The sequence below is a fragment of the Oryzias latipes genome, chromosome 2, assembly GCF_053564925.1.
Source record: "Oryzias latipes strain Hd-rR chromosome 2, Olatipes_Hd-rR_3.1".
In the NCBI taxonomy this organism is placed as follows: domain Eukaryota; kingdom Metazoa; phylum Chordata; class Actinopteri; order Beloniformes; family Adrianichthyidae; genus Oryzias; species Oryzias latipes.
This window is the reverse complement of record NC_136238.1, coordinates 48192167-48219259: the sequence shown is the minus strand read 5'-3', so window position 1 is coordinate 48219259 and position 27093 is coordinate 48192167. Positions and strand designations below refer to the sequence as shown.

The following is a 27093-nucleotide window of genomic DNA, read 5'->3' as shown; positions in this document are numbered from 1 at the left end:
TAGAACTCATTCAATTTCCACTACAATGTCTAGATGAGTGTCAGCTATGTCTGATAACTTGGCCAATTAGCTGGACCGGTATCTTGCAAAGTGCAGGTGGTTAACGTCCAGTGTGATGAGTCTGTGGACGGCAACAGTACAGCATAGCTTTTGGTTTCCACAAGAGAAGAACTCCTGACACATCTGCCCTAACAGACAATTACAAGAGGAGTTGAAATGTATAACACGGTGAAGGAGTTTTTGTGCAGAAAAAGGTACAATTAGAAAAGCTGGTAGCAGTGACTGCAGATGGGACTCCTGCTATGATCAATAGACAAACAGGTTTCATCACTCACTGTAAAGCTGACCCAGAATTTCCAAAATGTCTGCATTACTGCTGCGTCATTCACCAGCAGGCCTTATGTGCAGAAGTGATTGGCTCTGGACATATAATGACTCTTATTCTGAAAATCGTAAACAACCTCAGCTGCAAAGCTAAACAGCACAGGATTTTTAAGGTGCTATTGGAGGAGATGTCTGTTGAATATGGTGAATATGAACATTGTGAATCTGAACTTGCATTCTTGACTGACATTACTGGAAAACTAAACCACTTGATCTGCGAGCTGCAAGACAATGGCAAAACTATTTTTTTTTTGACCAGCCTGCCTGAGCCAGTGTTTTTCTTGTGGGGATCTTTTCTGCCAGGGCTTGTCAGCTTGGTCAGTGGATGTTGCTGCAGTTGTCTACCTTGCTGGGACAGCTGGAGTTAAACACAGCAGCTCACGGCTCTGAAGTGGACCCCGTTGCTGTCCCAGTCTGGATGGGCACTGTGGCGATGTTCCAATGGCCAGGCTGGCTCCTGGTATAAAGAGATTCCCAAATACCATTTCCTAACCGCAGAGCCAAGGATGTGTTTACATGTTTAGGTCAAAAATGTGATGGACAGCTTCATGTTGTCTAAACATGCCACCCTGTTATTAATCCAGTTGATATGGTTCTCCATCTGTGTCTAGGTGATAGAAAAGCATTTTTTTTATATTTAGAGCTCTAAGCAAACAAACAGTTGTCTATATAAAAGAGCTTTTACAATTGTGCACTTTTAGCAGGTCTCTGAGTTCATGTGACCAATGTATGGTGGATTTTCACAGACCTTGTTTAAAACTGAAGGTGAGAGAGACTTAGAGAAATGGCTTCATTGTTCTGGAGTTCTTTGTTTCATCCACAGAAGAGTAGAATTGGTGATTGATTTTGAAAAGCTGCTGAAAAAAGTATCTTTTTCAAATTGCAATTTCTAACTTGGGTTTTACATTTTGTGTTCCATTTTTTGTGCTTTAATTGGGAAGCATTTGTTATTTGTTTGGTGTTTTTAAGGTTCTGCAAATATACACATCATTTTTTAGAGACATTTGTTATCAGTTGTGTTTGTTGATTTGTAGTTTAATTTCATTGGATGTATAGATGTCGTGTGGGGGGGAGGCTCGAGAGCAGGTAGGACCCAGGCGCAGAGACGGGAGGCAAACGGGTTCAGGGCAAGTGGGTTTATTTAACTAACAAAAAGCGCTGCAGAGCAGGATGACAAAACTAAAAACAAAAACTTACTGTGGCATGGCAAGGGACATGGACGCCAGACAAGAAGACGTGATCAACATGAGCAGAAGTTAATGGACCAGCACAGGAGGAAGGCAGAGACAAGACTTATATACAGACAGGGCAGACAAGACACAGGTGAACACGATTAGGGCAGATGGGGACCAAAGAAAGTAAAACTCAAGAAACATGACAAGACAGGAAACCTTTCAAAATAAAACAGGAAACAGAACCAAACAAGACAGAACAAGAACTAAAGCGAAAAAAAAGACAACAAACTGAAACCATGACAATAGAAAGGAAAAGAAGTTCAAACATTGATTATAAAAAAGGATATAAGAGATAAAAAAAAAAGAAAAAGGAAAAGAAAAAAGATAAAATATTGATTTAATTGCATTTTGAATGAATAAAAAACAATGATTAATAGAATCAGAATCAGAATCAGGAATCAGAAAAAGTTTTATTGCCAGGTTCAGTAGAGCGCACTTTACAAAACGAGGAATTTGACTTGGTGTATAGTGCAATTAAGAATAAGTTAAAAATTAAGTTAACAACAACAACACACTATATACAGTAGAGTAAGGTGAATTAAAGTGGGAGCACAGATGGGCTGGGATGGTGGGGCCTGTAAGTGGCACCGACAGTCCTTTGGTGGGCGGGGGGGAGGGGGGGTCACCTGGGGGAGTTGGGGTTCTGTTCAGCAGGCTGGCTGCAGTGGGGAAGAAGCTGTTCTTGTGGCGCGAGGTCCTGGTCCTGATGGACCGGAGCCTCTTGCCAGAAGGGAGGGGCCGAAAGAGATTATGTCCTGGATGAGAGGGGTTGGCTACAATCCTGGCTGCCCGCCTCCAGGTCCTGGAGATGTGCAGCTCCTGGAGAGACGGGAGGTGGCAGCCGATCACCTTCTCTGCTGAGTGGATGACGCGTTGCAGCTTGGCCTTGTCTCTGGCCGTGGCCGCAGCGAACCAGACTGTGATGGAGGACGTGAGGGTGGATTCGATGATGGCGGTGTAAAAGTCTACCAGCATCTTTTCAGGGAGGTGAAACTTCTTCAGCTGCCTCAGGAAGTACATCCTCTGCTGGACCTTCTTAGTGATGGAGCTGATGTTCTGCTCCCACTTGAGGTCCTGGCTGATGATGGTTCCCAGGAAGCAGAAGGACTCCACAGAGGTCACCGGGGAGTCACAGAGGATGACAGGGGGGAGGGGGGCTGGGGCCTTCCTCAAGTCCACTGTCATCTCCACTGTCTTCAGAGCATTAAGCTCCAGGTTGTTAGCGCTGCACTATGACACCAGCCTGGCTATTTCACTCCTGTAGGCCGACTCATCTCCGTCAGAGATGAGGCCGATGAGTGTGGTGTCGTCAGCAAACTTCAGGAGTTTGACAGACAGGTGACCAGCTGTGCAGCTGTTTGTGTACAATTCAATTCAATTCAATTCAATTTTATTTGTATAGCCCAAAATCACGACAACAGTCGTCTCGATGGGCTTCGAAGTAAAACATGAAATCAAAAGGATCACGAATACAAAGAGTTCAATAGAAAAATACTAAAATGAACTAACAAACTGACTAAGCTATACTGGCATCCCTGCCCTTAGACCCCCCTTCGCGGTAAGGAAAAACTCCCAAAAAAACCGGATTCCGGAAAAAACGAAGAAACCTCAGGGGTGCCCACATGAAGGAGGGATCCTCCCCCAGGACGGACAGGCGATTTACCAGAAATCTTAGAGAAGAATTAACTTATCTAAATCTACAACTACATATATAAAAGTCCAGCAGACGAGCTTCATCCAGCCGTGGTTGTGGGGACAGTCAAAGGCGCGAGTCGAGCCGGAGACAGGAACCACAGCCAGGTGTAGGAGCAGGAGCAGAGACGAGGTACTCGGTCAGGTACAGAGCAGAGACGAGCCAGAGATGAGCCAGAGGCAGGATCCACAGCCAGGTGTAGGAGCAGGAGCAAAGGCGAGGTAAACGGTCAGGAACTGGAGCACGGATGAGCCAACTGGAGTCTGGAAGCACTCCCACTCCCCAGGAGGGGAGAGGAAAAGAGGGACAATACATGAATCGCACTGCACCAAACAGAGGCATGGAGAACTAAATGTACAGGGAGAGTAACAGGGGTGAAAGGACACAGCCCTGGGGGGATCCGGTGCTTGTGGTCCGAGTATCTGAGACGAGCTTCCCCAGCCTCACATACTGCTGTCTGTCCGTCAGGAAGTCTGTGATCCACCTGCAGGTGGAGTCAGGCACATTCATCTTGGAGAGTTTTTAATACTAAAGATGTATGAAAGACATACCGAAAAAATATGTCTTTCAGTGTTTAACTGGCTGTCTTTGGATTATGCATGCCTGAGTAATGACCATTCTTACTCCTCATCTCTCTGTTCACTGCTTGCTAATTTACATAGCAGGGGTCCCAGCAGGAGGGGGCGGGGTTGTAACACGACTCCTTCAGCAGAGCCAGGCTGAGAGAGGCTTTGACATGTAAGATGTTAGATGTTAGAATGCCAGATGTTAGAATGACCAGTTCATTTTATATCTATGAAAATATTCAGGGAGCTATGGGACATGTTCAGCTTTAGGTCTGTGAAAATTGGTGTCGATTGTTGAAACATAAGTTACCATAAAAAAATGTTTGTTTGGAGTCTAGACAGATTTAACACAGGTTTTTGGATGAAAAGGATTTTTTATAAATCATCTGTTACACTTTTAAGTCTGAAAAAAATATGGAAGGCAGCAAACACAGATCCCTACCGTTTTTAATTTTTTTGTGCTGATATTTGAAAGATAAGTTATGCAAAAAAATAGGTGTTTGCAGTTTTGCCTAAAAAGACGTTTTCGGACCTTTTTGGATGTAATGCTCTCTAAGATGTCACCTGTAACTTCAATCATTCTGAATTGTTTTAGGAAGCAGTAGCACATAAATGCCTATGAAAGTTGAATTCTTGGTGCTGATAACCTAAACAGAATTTATGCTAAAAATCTTTGTTCAGTCCAAAATTTCATTAAAAAAATCAAGTGATGAAGTTTCTCGTAGACCCTATAGTGTTACATATCAAAGCTGGAGGTTATTAAAGGCATCTAATTCTGAAATCTCAGCTTCCTGAGACAAACGGCTGATTTATAATAAATTTCTATTATTTGGGTGCACATAATCGACCACTTCCTGTTACGCAGGCACCGTCAGATGTACACCCATGAAACTTTACATGATGAGAGAGGACCCTTCTGAGTATCTCCAGTTTTAATTTCATGCACATCGGACAAAGCAAAGAGAAAATACAGGGCAGAATGTGCCTCATGCAATAACTAGGTGGCGCTATAGAGCTCGTCCAAGATTGTCATATCCATGGGTTCAGAATGGAAGTTTCATCATATCCATTGAATTTCAGTGAGATTGGACAAGGAATGTGCACGTGAGAGCAACTTTTGTGTGCGTGGCGAGACGCCCAACTTTGCCGCTCTGTCACGACCACACCGCTGATTAGAAAGTTATGGATTTTTGTCAGAGAAAACTTCAATGGCTTTTCAACAGGTGGACGACATTTTCAGGTGTGTCGGCTCATCCTACTCAGAGCAGTGATGCTCCAAGTAAAACATGTCATTTCATCTTGCCAGCAGGTGGCGCTACACTTTTTCCAGATTTTTTCACTGCAGATGTGTTCAGAGTCAGACTACAATCATGCATATCAATTTTGGATCAGATTGGATTATGCATGGCTGAGTAATGGCCATTTTTCTTTTCATGGCGTGTTTTCGAAACAACGTCGTATTTCTACGCGCCGCCACGGTCACAAACTTCTGTAAAAACTTAAAAGCTTTGCAATTTAACATCGGACATGTGTTTAGTTTACAAAACCAAAGTTTGGAGTCATTATTCACAAATCTCTAGGAGGAGTTCGTTCTAGAAGGAGGCCTGCAAATGTCCAAAATGAAGCAAAAATGACATATTGACATCAATATAGCAGACTTCCTGTGCGACTGACAGCATGGTACCTACAGACTTTTTTGTAGGTTTCTATCTGATGAACATGCCCTGAAAAAATCAAGCTTGTACGTTAAAGCATATGCGGGGCGTCGGGACAAAAGTCAGTGTAGGTGGCGCTGTCGAGCCATTTTTGCGCACCCATGCCAATTTCTCATAAAATACGAAATTTTTCGCGACCCCTGATGTGTGTGCCAAATTTGGTGAGTTTTGGGGTATGTTAAAGGCCTCAAAAATGCGATTCTTCCGGCGGAAGAAAAATAATAATAATAAACCTAACAGATACAATAGGGTCCTTGCACTCCGTGCTCGGGCCCTAATAAACCTAACAGATACAATAGGGTCCTTGCACTCCGTGCTCGGGCCCTAATAATAATAATAATAAACATTCGAATTACAATAGGGTCCTTGCACTCCGTGCTCGGGCCCTAATAATAAATAAAATTAAAAGTGAATCAGGATGGGAAGGCAGAAATGAACAGATGAGTTTTGAGTTTAGATCTGAAAGTAGGCGGAGAGTCTATGTCAGGAGGGAGGGAATTCCGGAGGGAATTCCAGAGTTTGGGAGCAGAGCAGCTGAAAGCTCTGCTTCCCATAGTGACGAGTCGGGCCGGAGGGACAGAGAGCTGAACAGAGGAGGAGGGCCGAAGAGAACGAGAGGGGGTTTTGATATGAAGGAGGTGGGAGAGATAAGGAGGAGCCAGATTATGGAGGGCCTTAAAGGTGAACAGGAGGAGTTTGAATTGGATCCTGTAGGTTATGGGGAGCCAGTGCAGCTGGTGGAGAACTGGAGTGGTGTGACTGAAGGAGGGGGTTCTGGAGATGATGCGGGCAGCTGAGTTCTGGACCAGTTGAAGCTTATTGAGGGTTTTTTGTGGGAGACCAAAGAGGAGAGAATTACAGTAATCTAAACGGGAAGTGACCAGACTGTGGACCAGGATAGAAGCAGAGGGGACAGTGAGGGAGGGGCGTAGACCAGGGGTGGCGAACACGCGGCTCGCGAGCCGCATGCGGTTCTTGGCCGATGAGCGTGCGGCTCTTTGCGTCTCATCATATTTTCTATATACTTTGCCTCATTTCATATTTTTTTTCCCTCTTAAACCACACTCAAACCGCCAGAGGGTATTACAAATAAATAATAATTAATAATAAAAGTAATTTGGCAGTGTGTGTGTTTGATTCTGCTCCCGACACATACGTGACCGCCAATCATTTGCGCAGGTTACTCCCACTGCCGGAACACATAGATACAGATTTGATGTGCGTGCAGACAGTTACCCTCGTGGTCAAAGTGGTGAAAGGGAAGATTCTTACTTTTTTACTGAACAGAATGGAGAGTCACGATGTTTATGATTATGAGCTTCTGGAAGCAGTAAAATAGTTCATGGCAGAAAAGAACAAAACGCATCCCGGAAAATATTAAAAACTCTTCCTGATCATCTGACACAAATTGTCTCCTTTATTAACAAGTTGAAGCTTTTCAAAGCGCATATTCAGAACGGCAATCATCCCACTTTCCTTCTCTGTGGAGCTCACAGCAGAAAGCTGCAATCCAAATGAATAAAGCGCAGAACATGACGCTGCTTGCGCAACTGGACAGAAACGACCGCAGATCACTTTTCTCATGGATCCTTTAATGCAGAGACTGACTGATGAGATCCCTGCTCGTCTTTGATGAGGCAGCGAGAGAACCTGAGCTGACTGAGCTGAAATCTCTCTGAAAGAATATGGAGTGATATTTCTGCCACCACGTTGCACACAAAACTTTCTAAGTTGAACACAAAACTTTCTAAGTTTTTTGCTCAAAATTGTTGTTTTTTTTGCTTTCAAAAACTTTTTTTGCTTTCAAAATCATTTTTTGCGTTTGCAAAACACATTTCTTTGCGTGCGATGTGTCAAATCTCGCTTTTGTCTTCTCTTTGGTTTTGCTGACTACTTTGAGCGCGACTTAGCGTGATATGACTGCCACTGGCATCGCCAAAAAGAAATTCGCATGCGTTGTGTGTCATCTCACTTTTTTCCTGTCTTTGCTGAGTTAAGTTTCGGTTTGACGTGACCAAGATAAAAGAAGGCCCTGTTACGTTTTGGAGAACGGAGAATTCCCCGTGTGTAAAAGAGCTGTTCTCAACTGCTGTCCACGTTCTCCTCAATATGTGTCCTCCAGTCCCTGTTTATTACCTTGAAACACGTGAAATCAAGGCATCAGTCCGTTCTGACTGACACTCACGTAAAGGAACTGATCAGAGAGGCTACCGGGAGTTAGCCCCGCCTTCAGCCCCTAAGACTCATGGGAAGGGGGGAATCTCAATTGTAAAACCATAAGTCAGGGACCTGTTTGCAGAAGTGACTTGAAGGCTGTTTAGCTGTATATGTGTGCATTCAAGTTAATGGGCTCTTAATGTGTAGGGGGGGAGGGAATAACGCAGCCAGGTCAATGGTAATTCAGCTGATTACTACTCTGAAGTATGAACTCAACTGTTGCAATGTAGTAACATTTAATATATTATTTGCTTTTGATGCAAAAAGTCAGTGATTCAATTTTATATAAAACATGTAAAGGCAAGAAATTCTAATGAAGTTAAAATTAATTTATGCTCCACACATCTGAAATGTAATGTATTTACTGTGTTTATTGTGAATATGAATGACTCAGACACCAGAAGGATGCTCTGCCAGATGTTTGTGTATTTGTTGGTGTAAGGGTCATTAAAAGAGGAATGTTGAGTTACAAAGAATTACCAGTTAAATACTGATGTAAATCAGACTTCAGAGGAGTCAGTGCCTCTCCAGCATCAACCTCACCGCCTGTGTGTCAGAGAAAGGCAGAGAAAAGGTCAGGGTGTGTAAGGAAGTAAGGAACTCCTTAGTGTTGTCCGGGGAGGGAGGGGGCTGTCAGGTGTCCTGCTTTCAAGCCCTGTCATTGTTCCGCCCCCAAGAGTCATTTACCCCACTGTGATTGGTTGGTCAGCTCCGCGCACGACAATGAAAAAGTGTCTTTCATACAAACTGGTGGGGCGAATTAAAATTGAACTTTCATATTAAGGCGGGGGCCGCAAAATATCATCTCGGGGGCCGCGAGTTTGAGACCCCTGCTGTACACTCTGGCACTGGTACACCAGCCGCAGGTCAGAAGAACGAATCAATAGTTTGCTTACCCATAGCTCAGACGCACATATCAGTTGTGATGATATTTGTCTCCGTTTCCTTCCCACAGATGTTTACGCGCGCTCGATTATCTCTAGGCCCCTCCCCCTAGGCATCACGAGAATGTGTGCTCGCGTTTCATGAGTATGTGCGCGAGTGTGTGTGTCTGCCTGCGTGCGTGTGCGCTCGCGTCTCATTGATTATTTCATTGATCATTGACGTGCCCCTTCCTCGTTTAATGTATTAAAAATACGATGGGTGGGGGAGGCAAATTTACCGGTAGCACATGTGCGACTGGATGTAAAATTTAGTAGCACACTCTCAAATTTTGGTCTCAAAATGCAACCAATTGGTCGCAGTCTGGAGCCCTGAGGTGGCCGAGCTGTCCGGCGAGGCAGGTCCGGAGGACGGCCGGGAGCATTTTGTGTTGGGAGGGGGGGTATATATATCACTGTTCTCACTCTCTCTGTAACACCAAACATGAACGCGCTGTTAGATTTCCATGAATATCACTACATGTTTTGTTTGGGAACTTTTTTGTGCAGCGCAAATTTAACATGTCTGTATAAACAAAGGTGGAGCCTCCTGCCCCGCGTTCTTCATGGCTGTCAGGCCTCATGGCTACCAGAAAGGTGACAAAGTGTCTGCAGCCTGTTTATTACAGGGCAATATATAATATTCTGAGAAGATGTCTGTACCAGAGAGCACAGGTGAAGGCTCGCGTGCAGCTAGAGAGCAGAAGAATCAACACGCACCCCCAACACACATCATGTGTGCGCGCTTCTTCCTCCTAGTTCTACACAAGACGCACCGGGCTCACAAAGTCATAGTCAATCTAGGCCTGGGCGATAAATTGATTAAATGAATTAATTCGAATTTTTTGTTACGAGCGATTTAAAAAATAACTAAATCGAGTTTTTATATGGCGCATTTTTGGCTCCTGAAGGAATTTATTTTTTGTGGTTCTTATTTCTCCTAGGTTTTTATCTTATCTTTATTTCTTTGAAGGTTTTCTTTCAGGTTTACTGTCTGTGGGTTTCAGTCATTTCAATTAAAAGGGACTTCCTGATAATTGCATATGTAAAGAGGTTTTGATGCTACAGCTGCAGACTAATCCCCCTCCAGGAGAAAACAGTCTTTGATCTTCTAAGACCATCTGGAAGCCTTAACTGTAGATCTGACATGGACCAGAATTAAATTGTCTCTAGGATTCAATTTAAATCGTGGGAAACCCTGCAGGTGTCAACTCGCATGACAAGGACAAAGGGTTGAGACTGACTGCCTGCGGAGAGGGATCCGGGCGGCTGTGCTGGACCCCCATGGGGACACCGTTGGTGGTCGGACAGTGGTCCGTCTTTGAAATAACCCCCCTGGACGTTTGAAGCAGGAAGCCAGGACCAAATGCTGTAACTCCTAATATGGACGGACGAGGTAGGCAGGCTCCCTGCCAGCCAATCCGAGCGTCCAGAGGAGGAGTCTGGACACCATGCTGTGCTACGAAGGAGGCGGCTGAAACCGAGATGTTAAAACAGCTGGACGGAGGAACTTTCCTTTGTTCCCAACAGGCTGACACGTTAAGACGTTTGTAATTTGGCGCTGTGCAAGCTCTGAAACTTTGGGAAACCGGATATCTGTTTTATTTTGTTTTACTCTGTTTTAGAAATATTGTTAGGGAAATAAATGTGTTAATCTTTAATCCGGCCGAGTTCCGTGGTTTCTCCTTCTCGACTTTATTGAACATGCAACAAGGAAAAGTAATCTCAAAGCGACAGATTATACTTTTCCAACATTAATTGGTGAACCCGACGTGATAAGTTGGGGAGAAACGCGGAAGCGCAACGCGGGTAAGAGGACCGATAGTGGTTTATTATGAGATTTCTGAGACTTTCGGCGAAAAGTCGGTGACGCTCCCCCCACGTGCTTGACTTCCCTCGAGGCCTCACAAACAAAAGGTAAAGCAGGAACCTGTTCGTAAATTCTGCATATTGTTTACGTTATTCTTTTAGTGAATAACTCAAATTGTGGGGAAGTGAAGTATGTGGACGGCATAGCGCACCTGTATAAGTTTTGTGGTTCACCCTCCTGAAACAGCAGATTGGATTTAGGAAATTTATGAAATTGAATCTAAGGAAATTGTGCAGGTTTTGTGTCTGTTCAGCCTGTCAAAAATTGAATAAACACTAAATTGGGAGCGGGTGATATTTGGATTACGTTAAAATTTAGGAGGTTTTGCGTCTGTTTGAGCCTGTACGAAATCCCGTACGAAAACAACAGTGTTACTATAGGAACTAATTTTGCGCGTTTTAGGATTTTCGGAAAAACCAGGAAGGCAGCGAACCTTCACAAATTATTTTTAATGCGTAGAGAAACCACAGAGAGATTCACAATAAAAATGAAAGGTGCACTAGGCAGAAGAAATGAGGAAACCGGTGAATTTTCTTTTGACGACAGACTTAATGACGCCGACGACTTGACTTGACAACAGCGGTGAAAATGGCTTGAATGAGAATGAATGGAATGAAATGTATGCGATTTTGGAAAGAATGGGATGAAAATGTTTGAAATCTGTGTATTTTAACTGTATTTTCCACATTTCCCTGTGTATTGTCTGCTCTACGGGCGCAGCCATCTTGTTCATCATGTTTACATCGAACGGACCAATGACGGGACGTTTTACTTGTTTTCGAATATGTAGACGACTGTGATTGGTTTTGTCTGTACCACGTGGTAAGCGTGACGGAGTCCTAGCCAAAATGGCGACTTGTGGCTGGGATTGGCTTTGTGGTCGGCGAGACGCGTCCCTGACGACCAAGTATGACGGAACGTGCTGAACTTTTTCACGATGAAAATTTGAAGAGTTTGGGATGTAATTTGCGGTACAATCATCGCGGGGATTGTCTTATTGGGCTTAATCATGACGTCGGTTGTAAGACAGCGTTGAAAAACAACTTCCAGTGGGTTATCGGTTCGCCGAAAAAGGTTTTTATGTTGCACAGCGCCTCCGACGGGAGCCTCTGCCGCAACGGCGAGATCAACGTGCATGGTTGCAGGGTCTAATACATTTGGGGTAAAATAATTTTGTAATTATTTCGGTTTTCTTGTGAATACATGTCTCTAATTTGTTTGTATGTCCTAATAACCGCGATTAAGTTCAGTTTTGTTCGAAGAAGTATTATTGACATTTTTAATTTGTTTAAAGTTCGTTTTTCTGTTTGTTTTGATCTTGTGCACTGCTGTTTGAATGAGAAGCGAATGAGTGGTGGTTTTGTTTGTTTGAATCATAATCAATAGTATTTGAAAATTTTTATCAGAATGGGGAAAAGGACGAGGTAAAGGAAAGGGAAACATGGTTTTTGAGGATTTGGAAGGATGTTGCAATGTAGAGACAAAAAATGTAAGGTGACAAGCAGGAGAAATTAAAGGCATTGTAAGTAAAATGGAGGGTCTGTGGGCATGTAAAGGTGTGGTATGAAAGTGCAGGGTATGGTAGAACAGGAGAAGAGGGAACATGAATGTTAAAACGCTAGTTATGAACGATTCATTTCAGTGAAATGGTTTAATTTTGTTTATGTAAGGTACCTAATTATGTCTTTTGCAAAAACGGTTAAAAGTTGTCTTTGTATTGATTGTCTGTGTTTTAGAGTGTGAATTGTGTTTTTGGTTAAATAAGGAAAAGCTTAAATTGTGGGATTTTGTTGCTTTTAGTACTTCTTCAAATTTCTTTTTCTTGAACAGTAAGTCCTGGTACAGTAAGTAATGGTAAGTCAAAACAATTTGTCTTTGTTTCTTGATTAAGAGTGAATGATTAGCGGCCAGAATGCATGTAAGACAATATATTTTCCAAAGACTTTGCTCCATGTCCGTCATATCGGACAAAGAAAATTTTAGGGATTTTTCCCTTTGCTGGTTTTCATTACTGATCAACTGACGGTGTTGGAGATGGTGAAGACTGAACATGACTAATACATTTCTAAACATTTTTCCAAGCAGAAGAGCAGCCCCCCCGGGATCTCATAAAACTTTAGGCAGAAAAACCCCCCTCTGCTACGTGGGTGAGTGACAAAGACGCAGAACTTTACCATCCTCCGCAGCTCACTACCTTCACAGGAGGGAGCCGAGTCAGCAGTGACTGACCCCCAGAGCACATTTGAAGAAACAGGACAGGAGAGAGGGGGAGGTTGAGCAACTGAAGAAAAACAATTCTTTACCTTGCTGAAATAATTCACACAGGATAAAAGGTGTTTTAAAAAGAAAAGGAAACTAACATGAATTTTGACTTTTGATGCCCTCAGAGACAGCAGTAGTGACGTGTCATGCTCAGCCATTCGGAGACCAAAACAGGAGGACGGGTGGAAAAATCCTGGGAGAAGCAGGCCACCCAGGGGACCCCAGCAGCAGTTGGAAATGGCATCTATGGCGCTCTGAACCCTGACAACCCACAACGAGGTGCCCAACAGCAGAATGTACAGACCAAGAGGCAGAGGGTCTGGAGGAAAAATGAACAGTACCCATGACCACTCCAAGCCCTCCTCCACCGTGGCGAGGACCACAGGGCAAGTCGGACAACACCACTTGATGCAGGAGCCATTGTCTTTTTCAAGCTCAAAGATGGTGGAACATTCATGCGTGCATTCACCAAACACGCCTGTGAATCTGTTGGGATGGGACAGTCTTGTCAAAACAGGAGACAGCAGACTGCATGCCATGCCGGACACCACAGCCGACCCCCACTGCAGACATGTAAAGGGCCCTGAAACGCCAGGTGGTTTCGTTAATTTCAGGTTTGAAGCCTGGACTCCTGTGTTTGAAGCCTCCGAATGGTCTGACCTGTACACTCCATTATGACAGAGAGCATGATTAACAGTAAGAAGTATTTCAGCAGGTAGAAGACCACACGTGGCATTTGAACTACACTGACATATATTAACCCTGAGGGCGAGCGGCTTATTGTGCATTCATACACTCACAAATGCAATGATGCTAGCTGTTAGACACGGCTGTATCTCACATAGGATTAGACTAAGCAGGACATTAACAACACATTGGTTAAAATTGTGTTTTTTCAGGTGTTCACTTTCCTCCCTCAATAAAAATGTACAGGTTAATTTTGCCGTTCAACAACTGAGCAGAGAGGAGACGGCTCATGAAGATGCAGAGGTGATGTTAAAACGCTCTCTGATGCTTCATGGTCCACAGGTTCAGTTGATGTCGGTTCATTCTTCATCGTCCCCCCGGTGGTGATTCAAGTAATTGCAGGAGCACAGATTTTTAGATCTCAGTGCAGCTGATTGACAGATGCAGATGAAGGAAACTCAGTCTGGGCTGTGGACCTATGGTGTCATTGAATATTCGTATTCTTCATAGTTTTCTTTAGAAAACCGGTTTTAAAAGCTGATGGATCGTGTGGCATATGATTTAAGCTAATGTTAATTTGAGTTGCATTATTATAAAACCTATACGTCCCTGATCCATATTGCATGCTGTCACCTTTAACCTCACAAGGTGTGTTGTTTGTTGCTATTGACTTAGCACACGTTTTCTTTTAATGGAACCATTACATAAAAATAGCAATTGTTCGCATTATAGTACAGAGGGGTTCATAAAATCCTTCTTGCATTTTTGATCACTGTTTAAAGTCTCTCTGACAGAACATTATGCTATAACAGGTTTGTGTTTTGCTAATACAGGTTGATGACATCTGCCTGCAATTAATGAAAGATCTTCTGTTGCAGTTGTATTATTTCTTCTTGTGACCTTGCCTTTTACAGGAGCGTGGACAGGACGCCTCTTCACCTTATCGATGCACCAAACAGCTTATTGTTTTCATGATTTTGCTTTACATTTAATTCGTTTTATGTGTTTGTCCTGGAGCTTAGCCCCAGGCCAAGAGAGGGAGGTAGACAAAAGAGGTCTTAATGATTAAAAGAAGGACATTATTTTATCATTATCGTTTAAATGTATTTGTCTAGAAAGAATGTTTAAATAGTAACACAGATTGACCATTTTTAAAATTTTAAAGCTTTGTGTGTCTGTTCATCTGATTTTTTTCTCATCCACAGCAAGGATGAGTAGGTTCTACGACTGGGTCATTAGACAACAGCCCATAATAAACTTTTATCTTTTTATTGAATTTGTATTTTTCCCCACTTGTGTTCTTCATAAAACAGCACGAGGGGAAGCAGACCTTTGAGAAGAGAAATGTGGTGGACCTTTTCCATCATATTTTCTCTTACTGCGCATGCGTAAATTGATTCTTGTCTCATTGTCTTTTGTGTTTTATTGTTTTTTATTTTTAATTTCCGGACCCTAACACTAACAAAAACTTAGACCCACAGCAGAATCATCTTGGCAGAACAGTACCACAGTGGACACCCAAAGTCTTTTTGCAGCCGTTCTGTTGTATCAGATGTGTCACATTTCTAATAACAGGCTTATTGAGAAGTCCATAGGAGGCCAGGTCCAAGCTTGCCAGAGCTTGTGGGACATGCAGAAGGAGGACGCGAGTGTTCGAGGCCCGGAATGACCTTTTTTAGACTTTGTTGCATTTTATAAAATTGCTTACTGTTATGTTTGACAATTTTCTTTTTCCTTTTCATCGTCTGTGTAATTTTGTTCTGCTTTAACATTTCTCAATTCCCCCCCTTAATTCCAGGTGTTCCTTTTCCTTACAGGAAGTGCTATTTTATTGTCTTAGTATCTTTTACTTTTTAGAATAATTTGAATTTTTATTTGTGCATTTTCTTTATTTACTATTTTTTGTCTTGTTCTTTGTAAACGCCAATGTGCCAAAGATCCAGTGAAGCATAAGTATCCTTAGGGATGGTCGCTGATGGGGCACAGGACCGTAGCGAGAATTTCCCCTGTCCAACTGAACGTTTCTTAAAGACGGTTAATGCAAGCTCTGACAGGTTTTCGCTCCTACACTTATGAACAAATCATTCACACCTTTGAAGGGCACATTGGTTCTGATAAAGATTGTGAGGGCGAGAGACCACAGCTGTTTTGATTGCATGATGTGATGATGTGTTTTTATTTTTTGTGTGACCTCACTTCGTGAGGTCAAGAGAGGGAAACTGAAGGAATTTATTTTTTGTGGTTCTTATTTCTCCTAGGTTTTTATCTTATCTTTATTTCTTTGAAGGTTTTCTTTCAGGTTTACTGTCTGTGGGTTTCAGTCATTTCAATTAAAAGGGACTTCCTGATAATTGCATATGTAAAGAGGTTTTGATGCTACAGCTGCAGACTAATCCCCCTCCAGGAGAAAACAGTCTTTGATCTTCTAAGACCATCTGGAAGCCTTAACTGTAGATCTGACATGGACCAGAATTAAATTGTCTCTAGGATTCAATTTAAATCGTGGGAAACCCTGCAGGTGTCAACTCGCATGACAAGGACAAAGGGTTGAGACTGACTGCCTGCGGAGAGGGATCCGGGCGGCTGTGCTGGACCCCCATGGGGACACCGTTGGTGGTCGGACAGTGGTCCGTCTTTGAAATAACCCCCCTGGACGTTTGAAGCAGGAAGCCAGGACCAAATGCTGTAACTCCTAATATGGACGGACGAGGTAGGCAGGCTCCCTGCCAGCCAATCCGAGCGTCCAGAGGAGGAGTCTGGACACCATGCTGTGCTACGAAGGAGGCGGCTGAAACCGAGATGTTAAAACAGCTGGACGGAGGAACTTTCCTTTGTTCCCAACAGGCTGACACGTTAAGACGTTTGTAATTTGGCGCTGTGCAAGCTCTGAAACTTTGGGAAACCGGATATCTGTTTTATTTTGTTTTACTCTGTTTTAGAAATATTGTTAGGGAAATAAATGTGTTAATCTTTAATCCGGCCGAGTTCCGTGGTTTCTCCTTCTCGACTTTATTGAACATGCAACAAGGAAAAGTAATCTCAAAGCGACAGATTATACTTTTCCAACACTCCCCAGAACTTCCGTAGCGTTAGTTTCACACGGCGGTATGGCACGCGACAATCGACACACGAAGCAGCAAGCAACAGCATGGCTACCGGTGAGAGTGAGAAGTTTGTTCCCAAGAAAGGAATAAAATCATCTGTTGATGGAACTGGTCTGGGTTTACTGCTACAGACGTGGAGGAATAGACCCCCCCCCCACGCTGCCTAAAGCCCATCGGAGTCAAAGGCTCTCACGGGCGCTTGCGTGGCACGCACTCAGTCCTCTTAAACATGCACGCGCCCTGACAGAGAAACACATACTCATTCTACAACGCCTGTATAGTTAGTTCATTAGTTAGTTAGTTAGTTGTTACTTTTATTTGTTAATAAAGAATACTGCGTTGTAATTATTACTTGTATATTCATTTGCGACGTGGCTGCCATAGGATTTTGTTATCGGAGGAGGCGGCCACTGGGGTGGGGGGCGTGACTCATGGGGTTTATTAAATTATTTAAAACATTAGACCTCAGATATGAGCTGTATTGGTAATCCTTTAGAAAATGCTGCTACTGTCAGGTGAATGTTTGTCTCCTTTAGTCTAGACTACAAAGTGGGACTTAAAACACAACTGGAACTTTAAGGAAGTAACCTTTTTATTTTGGAGAAGTGAAAACAAGTGTAGAATAACAAAATAAGACAATAGCAAGACAAAAATTATATAAAAGAAGACAAAATTATTTAAACACAAGTCCAAAAGGGAGTAAGAAGAAAAATCTTATACTTAATTTTGATTCCAAGAGTGTTTTCATTTATTTATTATTCATCCCAGAAATGGGGGTTACATTTGTCTTGAGTTTGATTAAATAAAAGCAACATTTCCTTTAAGTTGTCTGCCGTTTGTACTTATTGCTTTCCTTAAGTAGGGTGGGGAAAAAAAAAAAAAAAAAAAAAAAAAAATCGGGGAAAAAATCGGGAATCGAATTAAAAAAAAATAAATTCGGAGATTTTATTTTTAGGCCATATCGCCCAGCCCTAAGTCAATCTACAACACAGTTCATTAGTTAGATAGGTAGTAGTCAGTTGTTACTGTTATTTGTTAATAAAGAATAGTACGTTGTAATTGTATTTATTTCTGATGCAGCTGCCAGGGGATTTTTTTTTTGGGGGGGGGGGGGGGCTTTGAAAGAAGTGGTATTTGGGATTGTTCACATGTTATTCTCTTTGTATGAGGAGCCTAAATTAGTTTGTAATGTCAATATTTTTACTTTTCTCCGGTCATTTCACTTTCTGTGAAGTTAGTGAACATCATCACCAACAATAATCCAGTGTAGTTTTTGCGTCACCTTAAATGAAGCAACTTTAGAAAGAGTTGACAGGACCAGATGTGATTTTACGTGGAGTTTCTTCATTTCTGTTTGATTCCATTTCATGTCATGCTCAACAACCCACAAAACACTCTAGTCAGTGTTAAATCTCACTTGTAGAATCTGTCTGATTTATTATATTTCAGACAAAACATGTTATTTTGGAAGTTTATTATGGAATGAACAGACATGTAATCCAAATGAAAACATTTGTACAACAAATAACAATATAGGGCTTGAAATAACCCTCTTGATTTCAGAGCACAGTCCATGTTATTTGATGATGGGTTACAGATTATCAAATAACATGGACTGTGCTACTGTACTGTGATGATGGGTAACAGTGACATGGATGATATTATTAGCGCTTTATGCCGTCTTTCCAGCTCACTGAGTTTGTACCGTAAACTATGATGTAAACGCGCATGCTAAAAGTCAGTGACGGCTAGTGAGACCACACTTCCACGGATGTCGGCTCACTTGACCGCAGTAAAGAAAAGCGTGAAGCTCAAAGGTCTTCTCTGTCTGTGTGATGAAGGTGACATACATACCTATGTGGTGGAGCTGCAGCTGTGGTTTCCAGATGACATCCAGCAGTCTGCGCTGACGACAGAGCTCCTCCTCGTACTGGACGATGGTTCCTTCACAGAGTCTGCAGATTTCTTCAGCAGCAGCAGCTAGTCGCTCGCTGATCAACTCTCTCAGAGACTGAAGGGAAGACATGGTTCCTGCTCCGATCTTCAGCTCCAACTCCCACAAACACCGCCGTCCTCTTCACTGCAGCTCCGATCGATCATCTGCTAGTCTCACAATCACAGCAATCCACGTTGTCTTTCCGTTCAACACTTCTTCACTCATTTACGACACTTTGGAAAATGCTGAGAGTTCCCACACGAACCACGTATCGTCCTTTCTGTCCAAAAACCTCACAAACGTCCCAACAAAACACCACCGACCTCTCAACACAAGCTAACGCTGCTAGCCTGCTAACAAGCTAACGCTGCTAGCGCCTCGTGCTGTTCTTCTTTTTTGTTTGGCTAACAGCGTCATGGTGCTTTAGCGCCACCAGCTGGTCTGGAGTGTCGTCTATCGCTCACATGATGTCGATGGTTGCAAAAAAAAAGCCATTTTAACTTGACTGGCAAATAAAGTTTAAAATAAACAGTTTATTTTTCATGAAATAAAAATAAAAAATAAAATAAAAATAGAAAACAAATAATCGAGGAAACATTTTGAGAGATTCAGATTTGACTACAAACCCCATCAGAGACTAACTAAACCTGATCACATTCGTTTATTGTATTTCTAAACTACAGTCATGAATAAAGAAATTTATTAAGCAAACAAGTAAACAAAAACAAAACAAAAGGATAAAAAATTTCAAGTAAAAAGATCCTAAAAATCTGTTTCTAAAGAGAATAATTACAACTATAAATAAACAATAAACTGTATAGTTAATAATAAAGACAAGCAATAGTTTGGAAATTCTTATTACAGTGAAAAAACAATAGAAAAATTTACTTAATTTAATTAAAATTAGATTAACACATTTATGAAGTATATAACTGAGATTTAACATGTTAAAAACACCAAGGACATCATTTTTCATTTGAATGGGTCTTTAAAAACCCAACCTTCTCATTGGGACTTCATAAGGTTTCATTAGAACAAACTAGATCAAATTGGAGGCATGCTGCCGCAGAAATCCAGCACAAGCTCCTCAGACGGAGGAAGAGTGATGATTTGGGTTGACGTCATCTGTAGCAGTGCATTAAATCTGCAGCAATATGGACCGAAAAGTAAAGATTTGAGGTTTTTAAACGACCAAAATCTGGATTTAAGCAGAACTGGAATGCATTAGAATCTGAATTTCTTTTATTGTCATTGTTTTTGCAAGGAAATTATGAAGCTCCCAGTGTTGAAAAGAATATGTAAAAGTCAGGATTAGAAATAAAAAGAAACTTTAAATATCAAATGTTTGATGTAAGAACATTTTAAATATGTACATCAGGAATTTCATTTAGAAAAAGAATATTTCAGGTTCCTACTGCCAAAGAGTTTAATATGCTAGATTTTTACAAACCCATTGGAATGTCCAGTCGTTATTCGATCATCTGATGTGGTGAGGTGATCAAACCTCCTGATGAACTTTTATTAAAGTAGTTGTCTGCAGTGTTTATTTTATTTAAATAAAAGCACAGGTCAGGTTTTTGTTTCTTAAAAACGGCTATTTATTGAGGTTTAAATTCGTCTAGATGATTTATTATTTATGGATCAACCAATTCGATGATTCTCAGAGGGCATACTTTCATCGAGTTAGATGAGCTCATCATTTTTTTTCCATTTTGTTACATTTTACTGACTGTTTTGTTTTCTCGTGTCCCTTTCATTACTAATGTTTGCGCCGTGACTGATTGTAGGTGCCTCCTCTTCATCAGCTGCTCTCTCATCTGTCTTCGGCGCTCGTCACTTGTGCTCATCGTCACCCTTGTCCTGCAAGTTTAAAACATTTCTTTTCATCTTCCCCTGAAAGTATTTTCATCACATTCGCCTCATTATTTAACACAGTTCCTTCCATCTTCTGAAGCCGCTGACTCCCTTGTAAGCCGTGTTCACACTGGACACGTGATGCACGTGTCAAAATATGTCATAAGAAAATTCTTAACCTCATGTTTAGCCTATGGTGTTCACAGTGGACAAGCAGGGAGGGGCTACTTCTTCTTTTTTTTATTGTTTACTAGCTCATGTCCACCACCTACAGTTGGATGAGGCTTGGTGCAAAATGTCAAAGTGATGTAAATCAGGCTTTTTCTTTCACAGTTCTGTTCCAATATATGAAAGACGATATAATTCCAGCCCGGCACAAACGGCAGTTATTCACTTTCAATTTTTTTCCTCAATGACCAATATTCAAACGGTTGAATTACATGAATTAAAGAGGACATCATCCGGGAGCCGGTTTAGCTCGTGCTGGTTTGCGGCGCCTTCCGTCCGTGAAACCAGGGTTCAACTCCGGGCCGCTCCCTGTTCCCTTCTCTACCTCTGTGCCGGTCCCAAGCCTGGTTTGAGAAGGTTGTGTCAGGAAGGGCATCTGGCGTAAAACATTGCCAAGTTTAGCATGCGACTTGTTCGCTGTGGCGACCCCTGATGGGAGAAGCCGAAAGAGGAAGATAACTGAGATTTAACATAATAAAAGAAAAGTGAAAAAAAATTAATGATATTTGGAATGCAAACATTTTTCACCGACAATCTGCAAAGATTTTAATGCTGTTTCTAGTTTCTGTGTCGACACGGTTTTCTCGTTGCTCGTTCTGAGCCCGAAATCTTCGGAACTCTTCCATCATTTCCCAAAGTGGCGTTAGCTTAGCCAACACCTGATCCATAAAAGAATTAAGCGTTTCTTGAATATCATCAAGAGTCTTTTTGAGGTCTTCATATTACTGGGTTTTCTTAGGGGCCATGGTCAGCTCTCTTTTTGGAGAAAATCAACTTATTACATCATTTGAAGATAGTTGTATCCGCAGAGAGCCGCGACCACGCGTCTTGCCGTGACCCGGAACCAAAGATTTTTTCAAAGATTTTTTCAATAAAAACTGGGAAAGATTTAAATAAATTCACAGATTTTTTCAGGTTAAGACAAAGAAAAAAACACATTTTTATTTACAGTACAGACCAAAAGTTTGGACACACCTTCTCATTCAAAGAGTTTTCTTATTTTCATGACTATGAAAATTGTAGATTCACACTGAAGGCATCAAAACTATGAATGAACACATGTGGAATTCTATCCATAACAAAAAAGTGTGAAACAACTGAGAATATGTCATATTGTAGGTTCTTCATAGTAGCCACCTTTAGCTTTGATTACTGCTTTGCAGACTTTTGGCATTCTCTGGATGAGCTTCAAAAATGTTGAGAAATGCAGAAATGTGTGCTGCAGATCCCATGTTTGCCACTAGAGGGCAGCACAGCAGCTTCAGTCTTTGTCACTAGCCGCGTTTACATGGGCAAAATATCTTGATGGGATCAATGGTCGGGTTAAAATTCACCTGTGCACATGGGCCCAGAAAACCTTTTTCCGATTAAATGGTAAATGGCGTATACTTGTATAGCACCTTTCTTCCTACAAGGACAAAGTGCTTTTACAGTCACAGACCCATTCACTCAGTCACACACACATTCACTCACACATTCAGACACTGGTGGCGGCTCCGCTGCCAAACACAGGCACCCACCTACCACCAGAGGCAAGCTGGGGTTCAGTGTCTTGCCCAAGGACACTTTGACTCATGGGTGTGCAAGGCGGGAATTGAACCTGCAATCTTATGATCATGGGTCGACCGCCCTACCGCTGCACCATGGCCGCCCCAGTAAATTATTAGAACAAACGTTCCCATGGGTCACAGTTTCGGTCGGAATAAATCATTTGGGCATGCGCAGTACTGTTGAAAATCCCGGAAAGGAAGTGTCCCGTTGTAAACAACCCTTTGCTGTCACATACATTTATGCAGTAGCTCGGTAATATACGAGACGATCTTCCAAACTTGCTTTTATTAATGTTATGAATATTATGAAGCGTCTATTCGCTCATCGTTTTATATTTAATCCGTGTGGTCAGTGTTTTTTTGTGCAAAAACGGAGCTTGAAGCCAAGGTTAGGACAGGCTATAAACACGGGCTAACAACATTAGCTTGGCTGCACGTAAATGTTTTGAATAACATCAGCCTTTATTTTGTCGGGACACAACTGGAAACACAAATCCACGTGATCGTTTGGACAGTTTCTAACGACTGAGCGGCATTTCTGCTTTGAAGCTCACACACCGACCCAAATGTGTGAGCTGACGGGCCGAGCTCTGCTCGGTTCTCCTGAGTCCTGCAGCCGCTAACCCAGAGCGGCGGGTCGGCTCAAAGTCCGAATTCTCACACATAACAACACAACAAAACGCACATGTAACAAAGCACCCCCCCCCCCCCCCCCCCGAACACATTAATAAATCCTGCTGCTCTGATCAGAGAGGTTCACTCGGTCTACTGGCAGCAGAGCCCAAACACAGAGCTCGGGTGCCGGGTCCAGACCTCAGTGGGCACGAAGCGCTCCTCCCCGGCAGCCCCTTCGTGAGGGGTGTAAGAGAGGCAGAGAGCCAGCGGGGCGAGAGCGGAGCGGCGCTTTTCAGGGGGCCGCCGCAGAACAGCTGATTGGTCCCGTATGTGCTCCAAAGCTTTCTCTCAGCGAAACACCATCTATGAATGACGTAAACCAGAGCAGAAGTGACACACGATCGGAATGACCGTTTACATGACCAACGATCGGTATAACCCACCTATCTCGATCGGAAAGAAAGTTTGATCCGAAAGAGTCTGACCGGGGCAGAGTATTCCGAACGGCGCGTTTACATGACGCATTTTCCTTCTGATCAGGCGTTCTTTCCGATTACTTTTGCCCATGTAAACGCGGCTACTGTTGCTGTGTGAGCCTGAAGGAGCTTCAAAGTGAACTAGCTGCAGCTTGGTTCAGACAAAGCTCCACATTCACACACAGATGTGATCCTGAAGAAGTCTGAACAGAACATTTCAGGAGAACTCTTCAGTCCAGAACATGAGCCTGCATTGTTCCTGAAACTGGGATCAGAGTTCTGCTCTCTGCTCCAACAGAACCACCTTCATGAGCTCCTGGTTTCTTCTGGATCCTCCAACATTCAGACGCTCTCTGACTGAGTTCATGTCTGCACAGAAACCTTCAGGATTCTCTTCTTCCACACGTCTTTCACTCTGAAACTCTCTTCTGAATGTGGATCATCTCAGTCAGACGTTCAGCAGCATCAGAGCCGTGCATGTGCTCCTCCTCATGAGTCCTGAAGCTGCACCGTCAGCTGCAGAGCTTCAGAGCTGCTTCCTTCTCAGACTTTCCACTTTCTTTGGCTCTCTGGCTCTGATGCTGCTGCTGCTGCAGAAAAACCAGCAGCTGCAGAAAAACTCTGCAGAGACTCACAGAGAGAGGATGGAGGCAGCAGATGAAGCTGCTGCAGACTGACAGCTGATGGAACTGAAGCACTTTCTACATTCTAGTTCCAGATGTTCTACAGAATCCATCAGAGCTTGAAAGTCTTCCTCAGTACTCGAGTACTTTAGTTCAGCAGCTCCTCTTTTCCTCTAAGGTGAAGCTTCATGTGGACGACTTCTTCTTCTTTTCTCCTCTTTTCTGGAGCTTGGGCTCCATGCAGTCTGATCAGCTCTGATTTGGGCTTCAGTTGATGTTTGTGATCAGGAACTCTGGATTCTTCTTAGAAGGAGACGTTCTGCCTCTTTAGCAGAGAGCAGAACGTTGATCTGATCTGTTGGAAGCCACTCCATCCTGAAGCTGCACTGCTGAGTTCCTGTCCACCAGGGGGCAGTGTTACGGCTTTGCCTGCCTTATTGTTCTGCTCATCTGTCAGGTTGGGACTTCCAACACACAAACATTTGACCTTTTCACTTCATAAAAAGTTTATTAAACACTTTGGTGACTTTCAGATTTATAAAAACATTTTTTATCTTTTATTTCTGTAATTCTCTGCAGCGCCTTCCTGTCTGCGGCCGAGCATCCTGCATACCAGGCTGTGATGCAGTACGTGAGGATGCTCTCGATGGTGGCTCTGTAGAAGGTCACCAGCAGCTTCTTGTCCAGGTTGTTCCTCCTGAGTATTCTCAGAAAGTGGAGACGCTGCTGGGCCTTCCCTACTGCCGCAGTGGTGTTTGCAGTCCAGGAGAGGTCCTCTGTGATCAGCACACCTAGGTAGCGGATAGAGTGAACCCTGTCCACGCTGACCCCATTTATATAAAGCGGGGGCGGGTCCACTCTCCTCTTCCTGAAGTCCAGGATTATTTCTTTGGTTTTGGTGGTGTTCAGGTGGAGGTTGTTTCCTGAACACCACTTTTCCAGTCTGCTGACTTCATCCCCGACCACAGCGGTGTCATCAGCAAATTTGATGATTGTGTTGCAGGGGTGGGTCGGCGTGCAGTCCGATGTGTAGAGTGTGAAGAGGAGAGGGCTCAGTACACATCCTTGTGGTGATCCTGTGCTGATGGTGATGGTGGATGAAAGGTGGGGTCCAAGTTTGACAGATTGTGGTCGTTCTGACAGAAAGTCTTTAATCCATGAGCAGATGGGGGAAGAAAGGCCCAAGTGAAGCAGTTTCTCTGTCAGGATGTCTGGGATGATGTTGTTAAAGGCTGAGCTGAAGTCCAGAAAGAGCAGCCTTGCGTAGTTCCCTGGGTGGTCCAGGTGGCTCAGGGCAGAGTGAAGAGTGGTGGAAATAGCATCATCTGTTGAGCGATTTGGTTTGTAGGCAAACTGGAGCGGGTCGAGGGTGGGTGGGAGATTATCTTTGATGTGTTTTGCTATCAGTCTTTCAAAACACTTCATGACTACAGGCGTGAGGGCGACTGGCCTGTAGTCGTTGAGGCTGTCTGCTGCTGGCTTTTTGAGAACCGGAATTATGGTGGAGGTTTTGAGGCAGGCTGGGATGCTGCACTGTTGTAGGGACTGATTAAAGATTCTGGTGAAAACGTCTGCTAACTGGTCGGCGCATGCGCTGAGTACTTTGCCTGGTACTCCATCTGGTCCCGTTGCCTTCCTGGGGTTGGCTGATTTAAGCACCCGTCGTACTTCCTGCTCCTGGAGTACTAGGGTACTGTTGGTGTGGGGTGGTGATGATTGTGGCGTGTCTGCTGGGGGCCTCTGCGTGTCAAACCTGGCAAAGAAATGGTTTGCAATGCAGTTGGTGTTGTTGCAGCAGCTGCATCAAAGTGATTCTCTGCATCCAAAGGCTGTCATTCCTCACTAAGATCCACTCTGTTCATTCATGTCCTCTGGAGAAAACAGGCTTTATGCTCAGAAAGTTTCTACTAGTTTAGACATTCTAGAAAATGAGGAGATTCTACTGGATTTAGATGAAACTTCTTTAAAACTGCAGCTGAAAATGCTGTCAGCATGAAAAAGAACAGAGTTTTACCCACAAAACACCAAAGAAAAAGGAAGTTCAGTCAGAAAACTGTGGAAAACATCAATCAAAGCAAAACTCAGTCTTTCAAACTGCATGAGTCAATATTTGATCATCAACAGAACAGAGATGATAGAAAAATGATTCAACTGATGATCTAGAAAAGAATCTGTTTGTCTGCAGGTCTGTTTTTCTCCAGACCCTGGAGCTGCTGAACATCTGAATCCAACCCATGTTTCAGATCAACACTCCAAGTTAGAATGAGAAGAGGAAGTGCAGTTCTCCATCAGTCCACCGGGGGAGCTGCAGCACAATAACTGTCCACTTGATGCTGAGAGAGACAGTGGAGCTGATCTCAGATCAGTTCCTGCTGCAGCTCTGACACTCATCTCCACTTCCTCTGATTCCTCCATCACTCTGCTCTCCACCTCCCAGGAACACCGTCCAGTCACCACATCTCTGCAGACCAGCTGCTGCTGCTGCTCCTCTCTGCTCCTCCAGGAGGAACATCAGACTCACCAGCCCCACCTGCAGAGAGAAAGTGTAGAGCCAGAGATGAAGGAGTGTCTCCTGGTCCTGGTCTGTCAGTCAGTGATGCAGCACAGCAGCAGAAAGAGCAGCAGGAGCTTCAGTCCTGTTCAGAGCAGCAGCTTCCTGTCATCTTCACCTGTTGGAGCTTCTGCTGCTCTGATTGGCTGACTGTTGTCCTGAAGCCTGTCATCATTCTCCTCAGAGCTTCACTGAGAAGCTGCAGCTTCACAGGAAACTCTGCATCTTTGCTCGTGGATGAAAAGGTGAGGATGTTTGTTGAGGATGTGTCTGTCAGAGCAGCATCCAGCTGCAGCAGGACTCTGTCACTGTCTGCTCACAAACATCAGCCGCTGGACTCTCAGCTGCATCTGCTGAGGCACAGCAGCAGGACTCAGAGTGCATGTGAGCGTGCACGGCTGCTTCTTCTGCACGCGCTTTAAAGGAGTCTGTTGGAGCAAAGACACAAAGAAGAGCTGATGGCTGCAAGCAGAACTTTGTGGAGCACAAATGTCAGCAGAAAGTTTTGAAACAAGAAAAGAAGAAGTTCTTCTGCAGATCTTTGAACACTGAAAAAGTGTCATTTATAAAAAAACTGGCAGAACGCACTAACTTTAAACTTAGGGCC

The 27093-nt window shown here is 43.3% G+C and overlaps 3 protein-coding genes across 4 annotated transcripts in view; 2 read left to right on the top strand and 1 right to left on the bottom strand.

The window, feature by feature from the left end:
• LOC144988990 (NLR family CARD domain-containing protein 3-like) overlaps positions 1–27093 on the top strand; it is a 204704-nt gene that overhangs the window by 88338 nt on the left and 89273 nt on the right. The window lies entirely within an intron of this gene.
• Positions 1–27093, top strand: part of LOC144989075 (protein NLRC3-like) — a 97902-nt gene that overhangs the window by 40794 nt on the left and 30015 nt on the right. The window lies entirely within an intron of this gene.
• Positions 25916–27093, bottom strand: part of LOC144988956 (NACHT, LRR and PYD domains-containing protein 12-like) — a 254086-nt gene continuing 252908 nt past the window's right edge. The window contains exon 16 of the mRNA XM_078940374.1: positions 25916–26465. The gene's annotated coding sequence lies outside the window, so the exon portion shown is untranslated. The remainder of the gene's footprint in view (positions 26466–27093) is intronic.